Source organism: Tasmannia lanceolata, unplaced genomic scaffold (genome assembly GCF_043159265.1).
Source record: "Tasmannia lanceolata isolate RefF3 unplaced genomic scaffold, GAP_Taslan_0.1 ptg000031l, whole genome shotgun sequence".
Classification (NCBI taxonomy): domain Eukaryota; kingdom Viridiplantae; phylum Streptophyta; class Magnoliopsida; order Canellales; family Winteraceae; genus Tasmannia; species Tasmannia lanceolata.
Window position 1 is genome coordinate 235,098 of NW_027518708.1, and position 15,853 is coordinate 250,950.

Genomic DNA, 15,853 nt, shown 5'->3' on the forward strand with positions numbered 1-15,853 from the left:
TTTTCTCTTTCTCTTTTTTTTTGAGGAGTCTGGCGGCATTTCCTGGCAAGACTTCATCTGCACTGTGCAAGCTAGACTGATTGAATTCCCACTTTGTCTTTGGGATCTTGCATTGATATTCAGGATTCTACGACTCTGGGTCTTCTCTGAATGCTGAAGATTTTGAAATTTTCAATCTATTAATTGACTCTGCTTCCTAAGATTCTGACGTTCTTGAGGAGTTGACGTGGGGCATGCTCCCTTCTCCTTTCTTCTCTGGATTCTATCTTTTTTTTTGTTCATTCTTATTTTTATTTTTTTGCTTGGATGTGGGGAATGCCCCTACACCTTGAATGCTTTAACTTGAAATTCCATCGCAATGTATAGCCCAAGTATTCTTTTTTGGGGTTAATGTTCTATGCTCATGACTTTGTTGTCCAAAAGTCTTCTCTCAATTTTTCATTCACTGCATTTGATGTCTGGTATTCTTCATTTGAAATTTTTGCCTTTTCGACCTGATGTCTGAAGCTGAGGGTGACTTACGTTGAACAATGCCAAGGCACGCTTCCGGTTTATCCTCATAGGACCAAGCAACACTTCTTTGAACCCTCTAAATAGGTTTATCGATTCTTTGCGCTCTTCGGGAGATTTTGTCAATCCTTATTTCCCGAGTTTCGGATTTCGATACCACTATCCACGGTATCGATTTCATCTTCAAGTGGCTTTGCTCGACGCTCTTCTTCTCGTTTGATTATTTTTCAAATCTCGAGGAGAATTTCATCGGCTTCCTCGTCCGAGGAGGGTGTCTTAATTTGTTTATTAACATTAGATCCAAGAGTGAACATATACAAGAATATTGACGACACTGGAATCAAATCTTCGTTGCATTGAATGTTTGAAGTACATACAATGATTTTTGACGCGCCACGATAGGCTCTCCATCAAATTCAACAAAAGATTGGACATTGGCTCACAATGAGAGAGACCAATAAATACAACATACTTAGAATTGATATTGACATGGTTAGACTTACCAACTTTGACAGGAGGGTTGGTATACACACTTCAAAACAAATTTCAAAGATGAGACACTTCATCGGAGGCAACGGATTGGCGCGGAAAGCTCAAGGACAACGTGCCTTCATTAATGATGATAATGATTGGAGAGAGCAATCCTGGAGTTAGAATCTCAGAAGGGGGGGCCTCTTTGGTTTCTGTTGACCCAGCTCAAATTGTTCTTTAGCACCTGACAATGGCAAGGCTTTCTCTGGTATGATGTTTTCAAGGAGTTCAAGCTCTGACATTTTTTTTTTCTTCCCAATCATTTTCCAGCCCAGAGGTGGTACAGGTAAAGGTGGTAAGATATATGAAGGGTTGAATGGGTGAAATGGCTCCCATGGTGGGTGAAGGAGGTGCAACACGGTTAGGTGCAGGGTTCTTGGAAGCACTTGAGTTCAAGAAGAATGAGGGGATCCCTGTCTATCAGGTCATGGATATCATCATCATCTCTCTCATTTCTGTCAAGAAGATATTTTCAGTGTACTCAGCCATCTGGGCAATGTGAGAGGAAATAGGTACAACGGATTAGCTAGACCAAGCAAGTTCAGAGATGAAAGCTCTTTTGGGGTTAATGGTAGACGAGTGACTAAGACTCCTGTCATGGACACTATAAACACTAGGCTCAATGAGAATTAATCGCATGACAATGTAATGTGCAAGTTGAAACCAAAGGTAGCACCAACACATCCATCCCTTGGATAAAATCCGACAGCATAACGGTTGTACATGAAGATGTGGTACGGCAAGTACATGGTTTGTCAACGAACCCCAAAAGGATAATGATTACGCTCAAGGGTTCTGAAAAAAAATCGGCAGCATGACGGCCATACTAGGAGGGTCTCAGCAACTAAACATGAAGAGTATGCCATCATGGTCAGGATAAAGCGGGGCTCTCAGCAAGAACACACACTCTGGTAATGATAATGGCAAGATAAACTCATAATCGACATGCAGAGTACATCTGATCAGGATCAATCAAATGATCAAGCTCACGGAAGACGGATCATGACTAAAAGAGCCAAGAATCTGATGATAATCCACAGAATGGATAGATGGGGAAAATTGATTAGATTAGAAGGAAACCTAACTAAGAAGCAAGCCCTAATCTAATAATAAATATATACATATATATACATCCTAACCAGGGGCACCAACCCTAGTCTAACTAGCGGGTTAAGAAAGTTTCGACTCAAGACAGACTGATGAGTGTACTAGGACCGTGCTGTAGCCATGTAAAATGAACTACCCTAGTCTACAAAGGGGACAAAGCTCCTAACTTTAGGCTTTACATGTGTAAGCAAACACATGTCCGACCCTTATATGAATGTAATATACTTATATAAACACGTGTACTTCCTAGTTGAATTTCACTAAGTCAGTAAGTATATACATAATATATAACACAAAGTAGGGCTCCAGACTCGATCTATCGGGTACTATGCGTATGAAATATACTTAATATGTATAACAAAAGTACGCCCAATGTTATACATATTATGCTTCATTGCCCATCGGCTGCTGTAGACAAAAGTACGCCCAATGTCTACGGCTGCAGCGCTGGCGCATAGCTTGGAAATAGATTCAACAGTACCATCAGGGTGTAATGACATCCCAGTCGGGCACGCATTGAATCTATCCCGTGGAGCCAATAATAATGAAAAACAATGAAAGAAATAAAGAATATGACGATGCATGATGTGCAGTGTGTGAATCCCTTGTTTTATTTACGCACCTACTTGGTGTCCCTGGATTTCTAACGATAAAGTTCCCATTTAACTTGGTTTTGACCCAAATTTCTTCAAAATTAATTAAAATGGCATTTTTACAGAGTTAGGCAATGTTTCAAAAACTCCCCAGCAGAGTCGCCAGTCTCTGGACCCCGATCCGAGAGAGGCGGGGGGACGGGCCCCCACGTGAGTCTCAGGATCATCCACGTGAAGGAGAGCCCCACCAAGGAACTCTCGAAAGAGTGCCCCTCACAGCATGAGCGGCGATGTAAAGTGAGATACCTCTCGATTCGGGGAATAGCCCGGATTCGAGACGCACCTTAAACGAAGAAAGAGTCGTCATCCAAGAAAGTGGGCCCTGGATCCTAGGCTGTGCTCTGTCGCAACAGATAACCAGAGATACAAAGGGTCCGTGCCTGATGACGAATGGGGAAGGGATTAGGCGCCCCCAACTCGCCCAAGTGCAAGCACCTGGTCTCCTATGCCATTTATTATTAACTTTGAAGAGTTTTGGGCGAAAATCATGCGAAATGAGAACGAATATCTCCGAGATAATGTCTAGCTGATCATTCATGTCTCGGAGATGAATAAGAAACACACACAAAAGAAACGAAAGATATGGCACCTAAGAATAGCTAGGTTATGAGTGTCATGCCTAATTGGTGTCTAAGTTCTGGTGGACAAACACACGCATGCTACAACTAAAGGTATAGGATCTGTACATGAAAGTAAGAAAACACAGCAAAACATACAACACAACCCATGACTCGACACGACACACCCTAAACTCTAAGGTGATAATTGACTCGGACCAAGATGGCCATCCATCCTAGCTGCACTACGTATCCCGGCCTCAGGAAGAATCAGAGTCAACGTAGTTCGGCTACCTATGCTAAACTACAATGCCTAACCCTCTAGGACCGCTATCTTAGACTCGATTAACTAGACCTGACTAGTTTTTAAAGCTTCTTGCGCCATTACTTAAGTTCAAGTGAATGGTAATTTTTAGGATCCCCTATATGCCCTAGCTGCTACAAGTTTTTTTAGCCTTAAACTAATGCAGGTGATCCCTACACCCTAAGTGCGACTAGCCTGTGTGTCCTAAGGAAAACCATGGGCTATCTAAGCGCATCCTAGTCTAGGCGTCGGCTCGACTAAGTGTCCAACCGACCACGACTTGAGGCCTCCTAACTCTAGGGACACTCACACGACCAGACATGGCAAATCCACAAAAACAGGACCGACTCCTAACTCTAAGACACCCTAAATGCCTAAGACAGACTCCTAACTCTATGGGAAGATCTTTTGAAAATGGCTTGCAAGGTTATTTCGAAGAATTTTTGTACTTTGGGAAGATTTGAAAGATTTTGAAGCTTTTGAAATTGTGAAAGTTATGAAGTTGTGGAAATTGTGGAAATTGTGAAAATTGTGGAAATTGTGACTGAACTCAGGATGCCAGCTGCACGCCTGAGCTGCCTACGTACCCCTCAGCTAGGGATCAAGTCATCCGTAGTTCAAACCTGACTACTCCTAATGACTCGAGATTTTGAGATTTTTGATTTTTAGATGTTTTTTGAATTTTCAAGTGTTTTTGAAATATTTTTTGGAATTTTTGACACAAGAGGACAGAACCCTATCATCGTAAGGGTACGACAAACTCCTGATATCCCGCAAAGGTTGGACAGCATCCTATGCTTTGCGGGGGAGCGAACAGAATAACAACTCTGCAAGGGTTGGACAGCATCCTATACCTTGCAGGAGCGGATAGAAAAAACACACGATTTGACGAAAGGTTTGACCGAATCCTAACCCCTATGATGACAGGACTGACTCCTGAAAGACTGAAGGACTGACTCCTATGCTGAAGACTGACTCTGAAAGATGAAAGGACAGACTCCTAAACTCTCTATGACAGACTCTAAAAAGAAAGGAATCCCTTAACCTGCGAAAACTCTAAGGCAGGAAGGGAAAGGGTTGGCTCAAGAAGCATTCCGTCCTAGCCTGGGTGCTACCCCAAATATTTTAGGCTAATCTTCACAAAAACAGTGAAACTATTCCAACTCAAATTACCAACTAGCCATTGGAATCATTTGAGGAAAAAAACTGGGCGCTGCCTAAACCATGATTATCTGCTATGTATGACTTGTACCCTTTAATCTTAGACAAAGCAATTATAAATGTAAATGGAAAACTAAACACAAGGCGAAGACTATATACTTTATGCTTGATACATGAAACCCATAGCAAAGTGTACAGGAAATCAGGGGGAATGGGACTTTTCTCTGGTTCCTTGTTAATCATAAGAAACAACTCCCACGGGTAAAACTGATGTAACCAATCTGACTATTCTTTTAAATAAATCTATGTGATCCAAATACCAAGAAGAAGAAGAAAAGTAGAATAAAATGGGAATGGAATTCAGACCACTTCAAAGTAGTGAAGAAGAAATTATACCCCAAAGCCACACAGATTACCTGATGGAAATTATTGCCGGAGCTAGCGATGACGATCGGGGCTTTGAGAGTGGTAACCGGAGATGCAATCGCAACCGCTGGATTTAAGGATGAATGATCAGGTTTAGGAATCCCGGCCGAACCCTTCACTCCTTCCCTTCTTTTTATAATTTCTTCTCCAAACCTCAACTCACGTTTCTTCTTTCTTTTTTCTTAAAATTGTGTGTGAGAGAGAGAGAGAGAGAGCAGATTTGGCTGTTAATGGGGGTGGGTTTTAAGTTTGGGAAACGGTGGATCTAGTGGAGAGGGGCAGATGGTAGTGGGCGATGGTCGGAGGTGGCACAGAGTTAATGGAGGATTTGAGAATGGGTTTTGGCTTAAGAGAGAATGAGATGGGTTTGGGTTTAAAATGGAGAAGGAGTTGCAGAGGCGATGGAGTTGGGAGAATGAAGGCTCGGATTCCGGTGGGATTTGCCGGATTCCGACGAGGATTCGGGTTGTTGGCTGGTAGAGCTTGAGATGGGTTTGAGGGAGATGGTAGTTTCGGTGGAGAGGATGGGGATTTGAAGAAAATGGGTTAGATTTGGGTGGGTGGAGGTGGCACGGCCGGAGTAGTTGCAGAGGTTGTGGGTGAAAGGGGAAGGCCGAGAAGAGGGTTTGGATGGTGTGGGTGATGGAGGTGAGGAAGAAGACGGTCGGTGGATTTTTATTTTTTTTAAAAAAAAATGGGTTTGATGTGGTGGAGGGGTTGCGGCCGATGGAGGTGGGTGGAATGAAGGTGGGTTTTGCAGAGATTGCGGCCGATGGAGGTGGGTGGCTGTGAAATGGGTTTGGTGGAGGTGGTGGCTCGGTGGAGGAGGAAATGGTCAATAGTGGTGGTGATCGGCTTCAATGGAGGTGGCGGTGGATGGGTTTTTTTGATTTTTTTTTTTGAATGGGTTTTGAGTGACAGAGGAGGTGGCTGTGGAGAGGCTCGATGGTGGGGGTGGGGTTGAGCTTGCCGGATTCCGGCAAGCTTACCGGAGAAGATGGAGATAGGTGGTTGGGGCAAAAATCTGCAAAAGAGGTGGTGGTGGCTGGAATGGAGGAGTGGCCGGAGGTGGAAGAAGGTGGTGGCCGGCGGCTCCTCCTTCTCCCTCTCTCTGCTTGTTGATTTTTCTTTTTTCCCCCCCAAAAAAATGAGGCCTCCCTCCTTGAGCTAAATAGCTAGATTTTAGGGTTTTCTCTTCCTTGCTTTGATCTCCACCCTCCATTCATCTTATCTTACTTTTCTTTCTTCTTTTTTTTGTATCAAACAAGGAAAATGATATGAGCACAGCCAGTTTTGATAAGGGCACAAACTCGGCTTGTCTTTTTGCCCATTTTTCGCCCATTTCTTGCGTAATTTTTCGAGAGGATTTTGGAGAGCACTGACAATATTTTGGGTAACACTCTGTGCTCAAGCAGACAAGATGGGTTAGCGAAAATATCAAAATAAGGTTGTACAATTAAGCCTCAGGACTCGGGAACTCAACCAGGGGGGGTTAATGCCAAAATTTGGGATATTACTCGACCTCGGGGATTTATTTGAATTTGGGGAAAATTGGAGGTCAAGTCAAAATGGGGTGTCTACAGACTTTTTATGCTTGAGTGAACAACTTGAACTTGATTCGGCTCTTGTGACTTTTCCTCCAATCTTCAATGTATGTTGAGGTACATGAGGTGTCACCAATGGCATGTTTAGCTCCAAGCTCCTTCTTGACACTTGCTTGGGAACTTGTGGGATCTTCATAATGAGCTTCTTGACTTGAGCATCTTCAAATGAGGATGTCTCCAATATAGGTGCAAGCTCTTGGTTCTTTTGCTCCTTGATCCACAAGCCATGTTTTGTGAAGAGTTATGTAATGGCGATTGTGACATGAAAATCCTGTATACAACACAACACCTCAAAGCAACACATCAGTCCATAAATGCTAATCAATTTAGTTTGCTATCATCAAAACAAGAAGGTAAGTTGAATGATTAACCCATGAGAACCCTTGGGCTTACAAAAAGTTTCCAACTTTTCAGCCTTGAGGACAAGGCTATTCTTAGGAGGGGGCAATGTTACGTCTCAACAGGAGACCCTATCTTTCTTAATTTTTCGTGATTTGCTTTGCTGGCGTTTCTGTTTTTATTTGTGATTTTCTTGCTGTTTTTTAGTGATTTGCATGTAGTCGGATAGGGTTAGGAGTCCTAGTTTATCTGGAGTCTAGAGATGTGAATGAAGAACGCAAAGGCGAGAATAATAAAATCTCTATCCAGATTTTCTTCTTTCTCTGGTTTCTCTGTGTAACATCCAGGTTGCAGAGGTGCAAACCTCACATAATGGACATGCTTTTCTAACTTTTTCCAGCCCAGTGGGTGTTTGTGATGCCAATGGGATGGTTCTAAGGCCTTTTCTTTGTGGTTTGAGATTATTTACTGGGTCCTTGAATGGGTGCCTAATCATCGAAAGTGATTCTTCTAAAGTTATGGCATGGGCGGAAAAAAGATCAGTGGATCCGTGGAAACTGGTTGAAATCATTGCTGAAATTAGTGATACATACTTCATTCTTCATCCTGAATTTCAGCATAGACTGAGATCAACCAATGAACAAGTTGACCAATTAACTAAATGAGTGGAGTTGACGGATCTGTAATAAGCAATCACGGTTCATTAGAACAATTAGGGGCAGAAGTTGCAGAACGTTATTCGGTTACACTTAGGAGCCGTTTAGGTAGCTGCTGAAAGCTTTGTTAGCAATAGTTTCTGCTATCCTTCAAAAAAAAAAATGCAAATAGGCACGGAATGGCAGTGAAGAACTATGCCTTGGAAGTTTCTATAAGGGACCGTTCAGTGTAGCTGTACTGTAGTACAGGTGAGCCTACATGAATGACCTAAATGATTCATGTGGTGGTCCTCGCCATAGATACTCTCCCCAAAATTGGGCCCAATAGGGTGATCCTAGCCTTTTGATTTGTGGAGGTTTACACAAGGTTTTAAATTTTGGTTTCGGTCATTAGCGAAACCTGTTTCGGTTTTGGTACGAAATTTTAGCCGAAATCTTGTAAAATCATGAAAACATTTTGGTACGAAATCACGGCCAAAATCTAAGTCAAATTCTTCATCACTGGTTTTCGTTTTTACTTTTTGTTGTTTTTTTTTATAAATATCTTGAAAAGATCTCATTGTTCTTCTCTTTTTTGCGAGTAAAGTTGATTTTTGTCAGGGTTTATGTTGGGTTTCTGTTGAAATGTCAACATTTCGACAGAAACTTTGCTTTTTTATTTGAAAACTTATATGTTTCACATATTTCGACCGAAACATTAACGATATCTCGAAATTTCAAGCGAAATTTGGTATTTTTCCGAATCCAAGTGGATTTCATTTCAGTAGCATTTGAAATTGAAATATTTCAGCCGAAACGAAATGTTTCGGCTGAAATTTGAAACAGGGGTTCAAAATAAATAGCCTGGTATAGGGGCTCCACAAATCGAATGATTATAATTATCCTATGGGAGCCATTTTTAGGGCAGGCATATCTACGCAGGGGACGAATACATGAATGGTTTAGATCTTCCATACATTTGAACCTTGCTCTACTTTTTTGCTGCGAGTGCAGCTGAACCCAAATGCACCATATAAAACTCATGATCTTAGAAAACCAAGAGAGAGAGAGAAAGCGAGTGAATGTGGTTCAAGAAGTGTTCCTCTGACAGGCTAAAGGACAATTTATCAGTTGGAAGGGAGAGTTTTCTGGGCTTGGGGTTGGCGTCACTGCTTTAAAGACAAGGAGATCTTAGCTTTTTCGGATCTTCTTTGTGGGCTAGAATGTGTAGTCCTCACTTTTCATGTTGAGGATCATAGAATCTAGGATTTGGACCCAAATTATTCTTTTTCTGTTCGATCCTTAGTTGTTGCGTTGCGTAGTGCTCCTGGTTTGTCGAGTTGTTAGTATTATTATTTTTTGAAAAAGGACAATGCATTAAAATTCAAAAGTATTGGCTGGGGAGAAGATGTCCCACACCGGGTACATAGAGATGGTCCTCAGACCCATTACAAGACCTTTTAATTAGGTAAATTAATGGACGACACAACCAATACGGACTCCCTAAGGACTCCTTCCTTAGCTAAAATATCCGCCGCCTCATTTGCAAACCTCCTCCAATGATCAATCTTGGGCTCCAATAATTTCATTAAATCTAAAATTTCCGTGAATAATCTTTGAATCCTCCAAGGACCCTTTGAACTGTTTAATGCCCAACTTACTGCATTAGCTGAGTCCAATGTTACCGGGATCGACCACCCACCCTCCGACCCAAGATCCGGGCGACCCTTTAGAAATTGAGAGATGCAAAGAGAGAGGGAACACTGGTGCACTAGGAAAAAAGAGCTGCACAATAGTTTATTAGTTCATGTTTTTATTTCAGAACTGGGTAGTTATTTTCTGATATGTTGGTACTTAATTTAGTGATATTTGGAGATCTTCAAATTTTATATATTATGGATTGGAATTGGAATTTTCATTTTGAATATATATATATATATATATATATATATAGAGAGAGAGAGAGAGAGAGAGAGAGAAAACGGTTCCTACACATATGTGTAGAGAGTTCTCTACACACTAGCTTAAAATACAGTGGGGGCCCACATTGTTTGGGTGATCCAAGCCATCCATTTTAAAGGCCCTCACATAGATAGGGTGTCTACAAAAAATCAGATCCATAGGATCATCCCAACCCTACGATTTGTGGAGGTAAAATGGATGTCTTTAAACCTTCACAAACTAGTCCATTTTTTGCCTCCACAGTTCGAATGGTTAGGATGATCCTATGGATCTGATTTTTTGTGGACACCCTATCTATGTGAGGGCCTTAAAAATTAATGGTTTGGATCACCCAAATAATGTGGCCCCCACTGTATTTTAAGCTAGTGTGTAGATAACTTATCTACACATATGTGTAGGAACCGTTTTCTCATATATATATATATATATAAATGTTATACACGAGGCTTTTGATTTTGTTTATTAATAAGTGTACATAGTATGGACTATAGAATGATATTCTTGTAAAAATATATGAAATTATATATAGAGAGTACCAGAGCGACCTAGATTTGCGCTTCAAATCGACTTGCGAGCAGAAATTGCAAACCAACTTAGCCTACCCTCATCGTACCGCGTACCGGGCTACCATCGTATCCCGTACCCGTTCCCATATTACGTACCAGAACGACCCGCGTTCCAGGTGACCTTGGCTGAGTCCCCTTCCACAATTAGCGGCTTCAAGTCATGCTCATAAGCCCATCGAAGACCAAAAAACAGGGCTTTAACTTTGTCTTCGTTTGCATCACATTCTCCAGCCGGCCCGGAGAAGGACATGATTGTAGTTTCCTTGTCATCCCTAATCGGTCCCCCAATCCTAGCTTTACCTAAACTGCCTATCGAACTTCCGTCGAAGTTCAGTTTAACCCACCCCAAAGACGGCGGTTTCCACTTCGGATGGGGACTACTCTAAATAGTTCTGTCCCATATAATCGCCCACTAGTTTTGCAGAATATCACCTAAGCCGTAAGGGGAGCTCTTTCTTGCTTTTGCCCAGGCGATGATTTCTACTCTTATATCTTATGCCACCCGACTTGCGGCTCCTACTCTTCTCCTCGAAAATATGTCTATTGCTTTCTTTCCATATATTCCAGACAATGGCATATGGGATAGTTTTCCATAGTAGCCTACCTGTATCCCCAAATGGACTGTTGCTCCAATATAGAAAAACTCTACTGATTGATCTTGGGCAGACTCGTGAGATTCCAAAAGCCCGCAACGCCTTTGTCCATAAGTGAAAGGAGAAAGGACAGTGCAACATTAGATGGTTTAGAGTTTCTTCTGCTTCGAAACACAAGACACATCTGTAGCCAAATGGAACTTTATTTTTTGAAGTCGGTCACAAGTGTTAATTTTCCTGTGAACAACTGTCCATGCGAAGGCCACTAGTCTTGGAGGACCATGGAATTCCATACTCTGCTTCTTGTTGAGGCCCGACCTTTATCAATTGAAGCAAAAAATGACTTCGCTGAGAATTCACCATCCAGCTCTGGGATCCATACTCTCATCTTCTTTAAAATTTGAACAATACATGGAATTTAAATGTGTGAGAAGCTCCTGTAGATCCAAGATTTCCTCATCCTTAAGGTCCTGCCTTAGTCTTAAATCCCAAAAACCCCTGCCCATGTCATTATTTCTTACCAAGTAATCCGCCACCGTTGCCTCCGAGTTCAATGCTACCCTAAACAGTCTCGGGTATGCCTCACTGAGCAATTTATCACCACTCCAAAGGTCCAGCCAAAATCTGACCTTAGTCCCTTTTCCTACTTTGTAGCGGACAAGTGCCCCGAAGTCCTCCTTCACAGAATAGATAGATTTCTAGACCCCTGATCCCTTGCCTGACCCCGGAGCTTTAGCACTCCATTCCGTATTTCCTCCCAATTACTTTATGCCAAAGTGCAGGTTTTTCATTCCCATACCACCATAGCCATTTACCCAATAGAGACATATTATGGGCTGTGATCTTGCCCATTCCCAAACCTCCATTTTTCTTCAATTTGGATAACCTCTTCCAATTCATCAAGTGGTTTAACTTCTTCTTCTTACCATCCCCTCCCATAGGAAATCCCGTTGTAGCTTTTCGATTCTTAAAGCGACCTTCATTGGATTTTGAAGAGCTACATGAAGTATACTGGCATGTTCACTAAGGCTGCTTTAATCAACGTAATCCTCCCTCCCAACGAAATATACCTTTTCTTCCAAGTTGCTAACTTCTGTTCAATTCTCTCGATGACCGGGCCCCACTGTGCTGGAAGGAATCCCGAACCCCAATGGTGATCCAAGGTATGTTATAGGTAGGAGACTCGCTTCACAGCCTATTACCAGCGCAAACTTTAGCTCGAACCATCTGAAAATACACCTCACATTAGCAACTGCAGAATCTTCATTTTGAACGAAAACCAAGGTATCATCCGCAAATTGCAGATGCGTAAACATGCAGAGTTTTGCGTGGACAGTTGGTCATAGAAAATAAATCCCTTACATATTCTTAAATCCAAAAACCGCCTTTTGGTGAACAAGTGCATCCATGTGTAAGGGCTAGGAGCGGTCCGATGATAGCCTATTCTTTCACCTTTATGTTGCTAGAGTGGTGCGGTGCTACGTCCTGAGGTGGTTTGTTTTGTGTTGGTTGTTTCTCCAATCTTTACTATCATTATTGAACGAGTGGAGTTGCAAGTATCTTTGCCTCAAGGAGAGAATTCTTTAGACTTTATACCCATTTGTGGTGACTTTGGGCCTTTTGTTTGGAAAGTAATCTAAGGCCTTTTGATGGAAAATCGTGAACCATTATTGGATTATTGGAAGTGTGAGTTAAGTGAGAATGTTTTAGAAATCCTTTGGGTGAGGTGTTACTTTCTTTCTTGCAGCCTAACGGTTGGTGTGATTCTAATGAGGCTAAGGTTTGGCCTCTGCTCACCGGATTTATGCTCTGCTCGACTTATTTTGGTGGTAAGCATGTGACCATAGAAGGGACTCGTCCAACGTAAGCTCTTTTTAAGTTTATGGTGTTACTCCAATATTATTAATGAGATTAGAATTTTCACTTTGATGTTCCAAGAGGAGTTGGATATTTGTCATACCCTTTGGAATATTAAACTGCTAATGCCTTGGCTGATTTGCTATCCAAAATGGGGGTTGGTTGGTTTTTTGAGTTGTTTGTGGGGCAAGATTAACATTTCTTTAAAAAAAAGTTGTGAGCTTCACAATGGATAAAGGAGCCAGGAGAGTGGAAAAACTGAGCAAATTTATCATCTCCCTACGCCTCGTTTGGATACCCTTGGATTTGGATTTAGATATTGATTTGGAATTGATATCCACAGTCATTTGGCACCACTTTTAATGGCTCAGATTTGGATTTGACCTAATCCTTTGTTTTCAAATCCTCCCACTTACGAAGAGGAATAGGGATTTAAAAATCTTCTTTTCAAATAGTTATTTTCAAATCAAAATGGATGGCGTGACCAATCTCCTCTCCATCAACCTTATCTCTCCTTTTCTCCCGACCTTTCCCTATATCTGTGCTAGGGTTTTATGCTTCCCCTCGGCAACTATTTTTGCATCTATTCTTGGGAAAATGTTGAACTTCTCTTCTATTTATTCGTAGGATTTCTTTTCTTCTTTCCCGTGCAATACGTATGGAGTCTTTGATTACCGATGTTTCCCTTCACTTCCACTCTCGTCTGACCTATTTCCTGACTAGCATTTTCTTGAATCCACAGCTCTCTCTCTCTCTCTCTCTCTCTCTCTCTCTCTCTCTCTCTCTCTGACCTTGCTCACCAACTGTTCGATGAAATTCCCATGTCATTATTGATGCATTGTTTAAGTGTTCATTGTTATTAGTTACACATTGTGATTGTTTTGTTAATCTTTACAGAGAACAATAGCGCTGTTGATCCATTGTTGCATGTTAACGGTGATGGGACACAAATACGGCGTCGTTCTCAGATATTGCCACGTGTCGTCCATGCACAAGGAGAGCCTAGTCATCATGAAGAAAGACGTTGGAAAATGATAAAGACCATGCAAACATGACACGTGTCACCGTCCAGGCCTCATCATCACAAATTATGGAAGGAAACGGCCGGCAAAGCCACGTGCGCCGGCGAGGCAGGGGGACGGCCCAATCCTGCAAAGGAAGGCTTTCTCTCCATAATGATAAAAAGGGTCGCGCACCTCCCTTTAAAAAGGAGGAAAAGGAAGAAGAGAGGGGATCCACATTTTTTGGAAAGGACTTCCCCCATTCTCAGCTCCGCAAAAAGCAACCGGAAAAAGAGGCGAGGCAACAACAGAGGAGACTAGGAACGCAATCCTACTCTCCCTGCTAGTCCCCTCCGACCCACTCGTTCACACACCCAGAAAGAAGCCTGGGCGTTGGCCCTAGTAACCCTGATCAAAACCCCTTACCCTTCTCGCTGTCCTTTATATTGATTGGTCGAAGGATCTGACTTGGGTGTCGAAGTGGTCGTCCGGGACCCACCCCGGACCCCCTGACCCCCTTTGTTTGTGATTGCAGACCCCGCGGAGGGCCTCTACCTACCGCGCGATCACCGACCCGGATTCAGACGCCATCATATTGGCGCCATCTGTGGGACTCGTCGAGTACTGAACGCCTTATGGCGATGAGAAACCACACCCAACAGCAAGAAATAGGAGTAATGACCAGGAGCCAGGCTCAACGCGCACAAACCCACGCCTCAAGCTCACGGGAGCCCAACTCACCGCTCTCGGGCCGACACCAGCCCTCCTCCAATACACCGCAGATGGTCCCCACCATGGAAATGTTCAACAAACTCCGCCGAGAACTACTCCAACGCTTGCCCCCACCAAACCCTCAGGCTCCGGGGAGGCCCCTGACAACGCAGGACCAGACGAAAGCCTATGACGAAGACCCCGAGGAACAGCCTGGGGAGCGTCATCCCCGGCAAAAGCGAGCACCGACTCGCCGAACGCCATCCCCCTCGGCGAATAGCCCCTTGCCCCCCGCAGCAAGGGGACACCAGCGAGACAGCGGGAGGCAGGCTACGCTAAGCCGCGCTCCCCCTGTTCGGGCTGCCCATTTCCAGGAACCGCCCCCGGCACGGGCGGAAGAAGTAGCAACCTCAGCGCAACCGCCCAGCACGGATCCGATAGCCGACCTGCAGAGGCAAATCCGAGAGGTAACACTGAAAATGAAAAAGCCCTACGCTCACGGCATCCTCGACGAATGGGAGAGGGAAACGGCATCCCCATTCACCTCGGAGGTCTTAAAAACCCCAGCAGAAGCAGGCATAGACCTCTCCCGCTTCGGTCTGTACGATGGAAGCACAGACCCCCTCGAGTTCCTCCAAACCTTCAAAAGGGTAATGACGCTCCGAGGCGCGTCGGACGGATTCATGTGCAGAGCCTTTGCCTCCCTGTTAAGAAAAATCGCTAACGACTGGTACATGAGATTGGAGCCCGACTCCATCACATCCTTCCACTAATTCGGGAGGAAGTTCAGCGCGAGGTTCGCCAACAACCGCCTCCGCCATGATCCAGCGGACGCCCTCTTAGCCCTCCGGCAGGGAAGAAACGAGACCCTAAGAGACTTCATGTTAAAATTCAACGCCGAATTGGCCCAACTTTCTAATATGGACGTCTAAATAGCGGTCGCCACACTAAAGCATGCCACCACCTATCCGAATCTCAAGCTGCATCTCACCCTCAAGCCGCCACGGGATCTACAGGAACTTGAATCCAAGGCTGACAAGTTCGTACGGGCAGAAGAAGCCTGCGCCCGAGAGCGGAACCAGCCCAGCCCCGATGAAAGAAAAAACAACAACGGCCGAAGGATCCTGAGGCCAAAGGCCGAGGAGAAACAGGCGAGCCGGAACCCCATCCCCGTCTTCGAAAGACTGGGAAGCGCCCCACTAAAGGTTCCCCTCTCCCATGTCCTACTAGCCATCAAAGATCAGGGTCTCCTGACCCCCCCAAGCAAATGGCCACGGACCCAAAGAAGCGGTCCGCCAAAAAGTTCTGCGAATTCCACGGGGACCACCTAAGAGAT